This window comes from Meriones unguiculatus, chromosome 1 (genome assembly GCF_030254825.1).
Source record: "Meriones unguiculatus strain TT.TT164.6M chromosome 1, Bangor_MerUng_6.1, whole genome shotgun sequence".
NCBI lineage: Eukaryota > Metazoa > Chordata > Mammalia > Rodentia > Muridae > Meriones > Meriones unguiculatus.
In genome coordinates, this window is record NC_083349.1 from 112,023,954 (window position 1) to 112,034,718 (window position 10,765).

Below are 10,765 nucleotides of genomic sequence, written 5' to 3' on the forward strand. Positions count from 1 at the left end.
CAGGGAAAGCTGACTTAGTTGAGACTCGGGATTAGCAGCTGCACAGCAAGACCTCTATATCTGTTTTGATGAATAATTCAACGAATGAAGTGCCAAATGGCTACCAGGAAGGGATGTGGGGGCAGGGAGGGGAGGTGCTCTGAGATCTGGGGGAAGTCTAAGGAGAGGCTTGTAGAGACAGCTCCTCAGCCCTGAAGGACCTGTGTTTGTTGACTAGACCTTGAAGAATGGGAAAGGTCTCTTGCAGGAGACCAACCTCGGGCTGGGAGGGGCAGAATAGAGTAGAAACAGGTCTGGATATTAAAAACATTTCTTTTAAAAGCCCATCATTTCATCACTTTCCTCTTCCAAACCCTTATTTCCTACTGTCCCCAACTCTGTACACTCCCTCTGATTTCCCCTTTGATATGATTTTTTTTTTTAAAGCAGGCTGGGGAAGGGCTGCATTTTAAAACCTATGTTGCCTGCCAAGTTGTGTTCCCAAGTTCTCTAAGCTCCACATGCAGCCAGAATAACTTTAGGATGAATCTCATTAATAATGTGCATGGCAAATCACAGCCTCTGTAGGAGGCCTGTGGAGGGGGGCTCTGCCCCTGTCATCCAGCTTTCAGAAATGGCAGCTCACAAATAGGACACCCTGTCCCCTCACAGCCTGTAGGTGCCATAGCTCATCCACTCAGGTGTCCTGTGGGGAAACTTCTTGGGTGATATTTCTCCACCTGAGGCAGACCTCAAGGGTAAGAATCTGGTATCCACAAACACCATTGCTCTCTGGCTGAGCATCTTTACTGAATCTTCTTGGACAGTCACAGCTGGGGGAGGGGAATTCCCAACCACACACCACTTTGAAAGAGTACACCCATTAGTTGTAATTAAGTAGTCTCCTGCAACAATTACAAACGAACTTAGCTCCAAAAGAATTGTGCTCATCTACAGGACCAACCGGTTCAGTGCTTTTCAGCTGACAGATCAAACAGGCTTCCTAGCAAGTACTGGAGAAAGGCAAGTGACCACACAAGTCTCTAAAGGCAGCATTTCCTGGGAGCAGATGTTGCTCTATGTGTTTATTCTGTATAGACTTGGAGCCTGGGCCCATGCTCATTTTCATAGCATGTGTGGGACATTTTTCTCCCCTTTCTTGCTTTCTTCTTAACGTACCCACGGCATCTTTCTATCACTTCCTTCAAGGAGGGGAGGATGCCCATTGTTTGGAACAGGTTTTCTCAATGATCCTGTCACCCTCAGTTCTGGGTTCCTGGGATATGGGGGAAATTTGAATCTGTGTTAATACCTTACCCCTAAGCCAGAAGCTGTGTACTGGTTGACAAAAGAGCGTCTACCCACTATACCAAATCCTCCACCTTGTGAGACTTGTGCATGGTGTCTCTCATGGCTATCAGCTTCGGCTATCTTATTTCATCTTGTAAAAAGCTCTAGCACTGTGCCTCTGATATCCCGGAGGCTCCAAATAGACACTATTTCATTAGACTTTTTGAAATAAGGGCACATACACTGGGGTAGGAATGAGTATTAAAACCAACAGAAAACAAATTGGGAGAGGAGTGACAGCTGGCAGTCAGATTTCCTGGACAGGATTCAGTGAATCAAGAGGGAAGATTAGTATTTACAATAATGAGAAGGGACCCTGAGAAAGCCATATGCCTGTTATTGAGCTAACAACCCTTTGCATGATGGAAGCCCAACATGGTCAAGATTCAAGACTCTGTGTGTCATTGCTTGGGTCTTAATCTTGGTTTTGCAGCTGATCTTCTGGACATCCTGAAGACAGGTAACTTAACTTTCTCAAACATTAGTTTGCCCATCTATAGAATGGGACCAATAATCTTAGGTTTCTAAGAGGACTGTTGTGACAATTTTGTGAGCTAATTTATGCAAGCTATACATAACATAATCTGCATTTTGTGAATACTAATTAATTCAACACATTCTTATTCTTATTACTCTCACAGTTTTACTATAGCCATGCCATTAAATATGAATGTTTATAGACTTGGTAAAACCTTTAGACATTATGAATATGACAGATATATTAAAAACTGCACAGCCAGACATGACTATAATCTCAGCACTTGGGAAGCTGAGGGAGGATGATCAGAAGTTCAAGGCCAGCCTCAGTTATATAGTGAGATTAAGACTGGCCTGAGCTATATGAGACCCTCTCTCAAAATGCAAAACTAAATTAAATTAAATTTAAAAAAAAAAACAGTTAAAAGTCCAGGAAGCAAAACATGCAGAAATAAAAAAAAAAAAAAATTATCATGAAGTGAATCACCAGATCAAGGCAGAGGTCAGAATCTTTAAAACTTTTCTGGTGCCCACCCTCCCCCCAATGCTACCTCTTGATCCTTTCTGTGGGTGACAGAGAAGGGACTTTAAGAAGCATTAAAACCATGCTTTAAAGGTGGGATTCTTACCTGACCAAAGGGCTCAGGCAAGTAGCTGGCCTTTGACCTTCTATGTTTCTCTGTGTGAGGAGACAGAAACAGTCTTTGTCCCTCCTGCATGCGGCAGATATTACCCTGAGAGCAAAGAGCAGTTCTCATCAGCCACTGCATATGCTGGCATCTGGAGCTTGGATTACCCAGGCTTGGTAAACATGATGTATGTGTGTTCTCATAAAATACTGAGTCTCAGGTGCTTCATTATAGAAGCCCAAACAGATCAAGACAACCATGCTTCTCTAATTATGCCACACAGTTTGACCTTGACTTTGCTAATGTAAGCTGCGATTCACCTACTTTCATTGTTGTGTAGTATTCCATTGTATCTTGACAGCACATTAGTTATTTTTCCTCCATTCTGGATATGTGAATTGTTTCTAGTTTTACATTATCAGGGATAATAGTGCAATGAATGTTTTTGTACATATTTTCAGAAGCACATTCATATCCATATGAATATTCAGGAGTATTGCTGGATTATTATGTATGATTGATTTATTTGGCTTTATGTGTATGAATATTTTGCATGCATGCATGTATGTACAGCACATGAATTCCCATTAGAGTCCATGTAGCAGGGTTATGGATAGTTGTGAACCAGCCTGTGGGTACTGGGAATTGAACCGAGGTCCTCTGCAAGAGTAACAAGAGCTCTTAGCTTCTGATGTATCTCCAGCCCGTATTGCTAAGTTATAAAGCATGGGTATGTTTTACTTTAGCAGGTAGGTCCAAGCAGGTTTTTCCAACAGCAACCATTTGCGAGGCCTTTACATTCAAATCTCAGCCAAGTTTGTGAGTTTCACCCATCTCCGTGTCTCTGGAGCTATTCTGAGGATCAGCTAGTAGATAGATGTGACTTTAATTTCCATTTCTCAGTTACTGGTGAGATCAGGTATATTGGCTTTTTAGGTGCATTCTGTTGTGGATGCCTGCTAAGTCTATTATCCATTTTTCTAGTTAAAAATAAATAAATCTTTTTGTTAATTTGTAGAAACTCTAATACCTTCTGGTTAGCAATGTGTGTGAAGTAACTATCTCACTCTGAGAACTAAGATTAAACTTCAGATTTTTCTTAAATAGTAATGTCTGACAAATGATAATTAATGATATTTAGTTATTTTTCCTCTAAAATAAGTATTTAAATAAAGCTCTGTCCCAATTAAAATGTTCTTGTATCACTCACTGGTGGTGTTATTTCTCACCCTTTGAGAAACCAGCCATTATTACCATGTTTAATCTTCGCAGAGATCCTTTTTGTGCCCTTGGTGCCCATGTGTTACTGATTTAGCACTGAGCTCACTGAGACCTTTAATTACTTACCAAGGGCCACACCGATGAGTGAGGACTCTGATACAGCCACCTGCAAAGCTCCAATTCTTTCATCATTGCCAAATAACTGATCAGCAAGTAATTTTATTACTTGTTTTACACTGTGGATATTTATGAGACCCTTAACCTTCTTATAAACTTTGTAAGTAATAGAGCCTCAACAGATGCTTGCAACATTGACAGGTTGTTCGGTAGATCAATGGAGGGAAGAGTGAGTGACTAGATACATGGATGGATAGAAAAATAAATGGAAGGAAATAAGGGTAGTTAGATTAGTGTATAGATATACAAATGGGTAGGGAGACAAATTGTGGAAGGAAGGCGTTGATAGATAAATGGAGGAAGGAATAGGTAAGTGGAGGGATGGATGTCTAAAGTGCATTGAAAGAGGAAGAAGTGAGTGAATAAGTGAATGAGTGGGGAGGAAGAAAAATTCATCGAGTCATCACTGGGTGGATGGATTAATAGGTAACTGGATGAATGGAGGGAGCAGTAGATAGATGGATGAATGGGGTGATAGCCTGGAAAGAAGATAGATGGATAAAAAGATGGAGATATGGATGAGTGGAGGGAAGTATGGATGGTAGCATGAGTAGATAGATGGTTGGAAGAAAGGATAGAAAACTTCTTGCAATGATTGGTGGATAGAAAAATGGCGGTGTATGAGGCATCTCCTGAAGGGCCACTGTTCTCTCAAACATTGCCCATAAAGAAGCACATTCTCGTAGGCCAGGACCTGAATGTCTGTACCTCTACACCAAGCTTTACAGAAGCCCTACCACAGCTTCTTTCTTCTCATGACCTTACAAGATAGAAATTGATCCTTACAGGATGAAATTGAGGCTAAGGTGAAGAACTGGAGGTCCATGGTTTGCCATTGTTGGGCTGAGGGCTACACTGTCTCCTTCCTTGGTAAAGCAGCTGGGAAGTGCTTCTTGCAGAACAAGTGGAAGCCGAGTTCTGCTGCTCCCCATAATTCTTTAAAAAGTCCTAAAAGTCAGGAGCATGTTTGGAATGTAGGATGGCCTTCAGATCCATGGGTAGAGGGATGAAAAGTCTTTTTCTTCATCCTCTCAGAGAAGAGAGCGGAAAGACTCATTGATTAATCCCCACGCTGATGACACCCATCATGTTTGGTCTTACCTCATTCACACTTTCTTTACCCTTTCTTCACTCACATATTTACTTGTTCTGTCCCAGGTGCCAAACTTGGGTGTTACATGGCAGGGATGGGGCGGGGGATGTTAGACTTAGTTCCAGGGTATAGAGGCACATCTCCATGAGAGCCTTACCCAGGGAGTATGTGTGGGGGTATCTGTGCACTGTGCACGAACGTCACCATTCCTGGTTGTAAATCTTTCCTCAAGCTATTGGTTGGATCATTTTCATCATAAGTAGCCACTGACACCTTCCCTTAGCTAGGTTTTGGTGACATGCTATTCTAGACTCTGCCTGAGTGCTCATGTAAAAGGCACTTGTTGTATTTAATAGATTGCATTGATTTATTTATTTTATTGATCTTTGGAAATGCTCTGTATTATCAGAGGAAATAGCCTTCTTTTGAGAACATGGAAGATCTCCTCATTAGCATCCACTCGTCTATGAGGCTTTGGGGGTTGGAATAGCAGATGCACACGGTTCATTTTGCTGATATATTGAGGACCGTCAGGGTGAAAAATGGCTTTGACATAAATCAGATGGCTGAAAGAATTTAACCCATTTACCCTTGGCTCGCTGGAGTTTTTGTAACAAAATAAGCAGACTACTTTTCTTCCTCTCTGCGGTGTCAAACCCCTCTGAATGTTCCAAAGGTACTATCAGTGGTCTGAAGTAGCTCTTCAGGGAGATGCATACCTCTGCTATGCCAGAGAAGTCTACCTCATTTCAGTACATCCCACTGAAGCCTTGTAGGTGATGGGGCTTACATCACTGGCCATTTGTATTCCATGTGTTCCGGGCCTTTAATCTGCATCGGTTTGTTCCATGACCCTTTTCTGTGCCTGTTTGTTTCTTTTTCATGTTTGTTTGTTTGTTTCCGTTGGTCTGGGGCCAGCTCTTGAGCAATTTCAAAGCAGGCACTCAGTGCATAACTGTATCTATACAAAACCATGCATGTTCTGAGCCACACAAACATAAAAAGTGTGCCTGGTAGTAGCATGCACAATGACATAAAGTTTGTATAATGAATTTATAAGTGTAATGAAAATGTACGACTCAATAAGCAATTCTGTGATACTTGCGCCTGACGGGTGCACCCCCTACAGGAAGAGTATACAACTGCCTGTTCTTTTTTTTTTTTTTTTTTATTCACTTTACATCCTGGTTTTAGCCCTGTCCCTCGTCCCCTCCCAGTGCCTGTCTCCCTCTCTCTCCTCCCCCTTCAGCTATTCCTCAGAAAAGGAGAGCTTTTTTCTCCATCCATCTAGGTCGTCAAGTTGCATCAGTACTGATCATGAATGTCCTCTTCCCTTGTGCCCTGGCAAGGCAGTCCCATCAAAGAGAAGTGATAAAAAGCTGGTAAGTGAGTTCTTGTCCTCTGATGCAATCCCCACTTCCCTTACTAGAGAACCCACATGGTGCCTAAGCTGCTAAGATGTCTGCTACATCTTTGTAGGGGGCCTAGGTCCAGTTCATGCATGGTCCTTGGTTGATGCTTCAGTCTCAGCAAACTCCTCTGCCACCTTTTCACAGAGACACCCCATCCTCTGTTTCTCTACAGGCCTTCTGTCCTCTCGCCTTGCTCTCCCCAGGTCTGATCGTCACCCTCCTAACTCTCTGTACCCCTTCTCTTACCTTGTTCCTTCTCTCCAGCTACTACCTATGTCAATTGTAATCAGCACAGCCTGGTTTTTGGAGAGAAACCTGGATGAATCTGAGAGAGCTGCTGAGAACTCATGGGGTCACGTGATAGATGCTTCTGCCTTCATCCTCTGTATCTTTCTGTCCTGTCCCTGTGCTTTCATAGGATGGTATTTCCTCCCAGAGGGTATAGCAGAAGCTGGCATTGACCTGCCCTTCCTGGGAGAGGTTCTGTGGGCTTAGGTGCCCATTTCTCAGAATTTTCAACCTTCAAAATCTTGATGATGGCAAATATTTCTGCCTTTTTGTGGATGTTTCTGTTGAGCAGTCAGACCTTCTTGGATCTTTTCCACATCTGGCGTGACACAGAACAAACCCTGCTATATATCCACAAGGAATATGCCGTCGTGCGGGGGGACCTCAGGCAGGGCGCTTCTAGGGAGCAGCAACAGTTCCTAGTTTGAATCCAGTCCCAGGCTGTGTGACCTTGAGCAGATCACTTAGCTTCTCTGAACCTTGGGTCATTTTCTGTTTGCATAATGGGATTAATAATGCCAAAATCAAAAGATTATTCTAAGGACTCAATGAGCCAGTGTTTGCCAAAGGCTTAGCATCATGCGACACATAATGCCTGGTCAAACAGTGCCAGCTCTAGTCATTACTGGAGTTTTTCTAAGTTGCTTTGAACGAGCAGCGCTGTTCATGGCTAAAGATACCCCAGGTTCCTTTTAGACTCTATCATGCCCTGACTGCAAGCAGATTGTGGTCCAGGAAATGATTCTAGCATTTACAATGACAATCAAAACAGTGGGAGCTGTCCACCAGAGGCATGGCATGCAGTGGTAGAGCCTGGAGCCCTCCCCAAGTCCTGACAGGAAAGGTCTAGGACTAAGGAGCAGAGTCGGTGCTGGAAGATCTCTTTTTGCAGAGGAGGAGCCTTCTATGCTATCACTTTGTCCTTTGAATATTAAACAGGGCTGGTGAGTACAGTCCCCAAGTGAAAAAGCCAAGCAAGGTAGCCTCCCCTAGAAGGGCAGAGCCCCGGGGTTCTCTGGCCAGCCATCTTATCTTCTTGTTGAGTTCCAGTTCAGAGAGAGACTGTATCTCAACAAAAGCAAGATTCACACTGCCTCTGGCCTCCACATATCTGTGCAAGTTTGTACACCTACCTGTACACATAAGAGGACATACACATTCACAAAACATGTATGTGGCAATGCCGTGTACAGGGAATATAGGCAGTGGAAACTGTTTTTAAAATATATAATTAAAATTGTATGTGATTCGACCTGATTCTTGGGGTATTGGGTGTGATACTTGCTCTGAAAGAGTGCACCCCTACAGGTAGTGTGCACACTGCCACTTATTTGCATAGTAATCAGTTTAGGGAGTATCACTCTCTCGTGCTTGACAATCGTTCTTTACAAGTTAGTTGACAAAAGCAATAAACACTGGGATTTTTCATACTCCGTCTGTGGAAATGCACCTGGCGTTGGCCTTTTCCTTCCTATAAGCTCTTTAGGTGGGAGCCAGGCCCTCCTGTCTGGCCAGGGGTGGGATTTGAGCAGGGGGCTACTTTTATGCCAACAATCAGTGTACCGGGTTAGGCTGGTCAAAGCTGACTCTGGCCCCCGGCTGGGCGGGTGGGCTGTGTGTGTGATGGATACCCTATCTGATAATCAATGCCTTTCTTAGTCCTTATCTTCCAAGGAAGTGCTGCCCAGTGTTATCACAGTCTGAATCGATTAAAAGCAGAACTTTGAACTCATCTGCTCAGTGAGGTCTCCCTGGAGTGAATCTCATCCCTGCTTTGGCATCGCTCTGGTGCCTTGCCTGCCTGGTGGAAACCCAGCTGTGGTTCAGATGTGCCTCTGCTCTGTGGAGGGGTGGGAAGAACTCCCATTTTCATAGATTAGCTTGGGCAGAAATCAGCTAATGCATTCATCTACACGAGGCACCTTCATCCTGCTTCCTTCAACCTTTTCGTTTCTTTTTTTTTCTTACTTAAAATTATTTTAAACAATATATTTTGATCATATTCTTTCCCCTCCCCCAACTCTTCCCAGATTCTTCCTTACTCCCTAAGCAACCCAACTTCATGTGCTGTTTCCTCTCTCTCTCTCTCTCTCTCTCCTTCTACCCCCCTCTCTTTCTCTCTCTGTGTGTGGGTGTGTATCTTGCAGCTCAGTCAAATCCAATCTTTTGGTTTTCATCGTTCTTGCTAGTTTTCGTTTTTGTCCTTTTAAAAAATGTAATCCAGTTACCAGTTCTCATCATAGAAGTCCTCATCAGGAGAGGTGTTCATGCTCATGTTAAACTTCTCAGCACTTACAAGGGCAGAAGGTAAAGAGCAGTGCACACCTGGAGCTCCCTTTTCCCCTTTGCCTTTTAAAATCACTTCTATCTGAAGAATAGTCTTTCCTTTTTTTATTTAAAAAAAAATCTTCTCTCATGAAATACATCCTGATCACCCTTTCCCTTTCTCCACTCTTCCAGGCTTCTACCCACCTCACGGAAGAAGAGGAGAAAAGATTTTAGGAGTTAGAGGCAACGGAGGAGACCAGGAGAACATGACCCACTGAACCAAGTATGCACTCGAAGCTCTTAGCTGAGTAATGAGTTTAGGATAAAGAGGTGATGTGTGATCAAAGACTAGCTCTGTGCTGAGGACAATCGGGGACTGTGGAGGAGAAACACATAACCCAGAGAAGCCAAGGACCCAGCTGTCAGAGGAGTGGAGCTAGTGTCATCCATTGGAGGATACAGGCAGGCTTGGGATGGAGTAAGGGTGGCTTAGAGCTTGATATGACCCAGAACTTCAAGTGAGCATGCGTGAGCATTAACTGCCTAGGAGGAGCTATAAGCTGCAGTCTCTGAGTAGCCAGACTAGTGTTGTATATAGCACTTTCCCTCCAACTGAACAGTTCACTCCAGGAGGGAAGGGGAGGCTCCTGTGACTCCAAGGTAAACAGGGAGGTAAAGAAGATGTTACATGTCTGGGAAAGTAAAAACTTGGAAGATTCTAGAAGTTACCTCTCTTCCTTCCACTCCCTCAGCTTTTTAGGTGTAAAGAATTGCTAGGGAGGATACGCAGGCCAGCCTAGCTTCTGGAATATTTCTTGGACCCCTCAATTCTGGAATATTTCTTGGACCCCTCAAACTAACTGCAAGATACACACAGAGCTCTGGTGCTGCCTTTTTGGTGGGTGGTCTTTTGAGTCACCTCTGTACCTGTAAGTAACCCCTCACTCATGCCCCTGTTAATAACCTCAAGGGAAAAGTTCAATTTCAGCCCAGCTGCTGTTTCCTGTTCTACAAGAAGTGAACAATACTCGAAAATCTCACGTCACTATGGATCTAGCTATGCCAGCCATTTATCTTTCCTGCTATGGTGGACAAGACCCTCTGAGACCATGAATGCAAATACCCATCCCCAAGGTGCTTCTGTCAGACGTTTGGTCATAACAGCAAGAAAAATAGCGAATACAGCATTTAACAATCACAGTTGGAGCTATGCTGAGGAAGGCTGTCTTCTGCAGACCCTTATCCAGCAACTGGCCTTAATTCCAGTTTGCTGCTCTTCAGACCTGACTTTAAGACGGTGACATTGGCTCTTATCTGAGTTATTAACCCTGTTGTGGCTTGAAAGCCAATCTTGCCTTCGCTTGGGCAGCAGAAAACTTGCTCTTATAAGACTTTTCTGAGTGGTATGAGAGACGCCTCTCTGGAAGGCCGCTGTGCCAGGGGGTGTCCCGAGAACGATGCTCTAGTTCTCAGGTGCAGGAAGAAACGTCTTTATAAGGCAGCTCATGGTGGAATGAAGCTCCCTCCTTGAAACATGGATGGGCAGAGCAGGTTTCCACAAGGGCAGTTCTTAAGCATCGCTGTAAAAACTCATAGCCCCATCTGTCTCCTCTCCAGGATTTGGTTTCAGATGAGCTGAGCCATTTAAACATTCCCCAACAAAAAAGCCCCAGCACAGGAAGAAGTGATAAACAGATTTTCAACTTGGCCTTAATTTGTATGAATCATTCTCTCCCTCTTTGGCATTTTAAATCACTGTCTTAAACAAGATGCTGGAGATGGGAAGTGAGTTTTTCGCAGAGGCAGCCAATTTTTGTTTGGTCTGGAGGTGGCTGAAGGTCTAATTTCAACTTCAGTGAGGTGAGGAATAT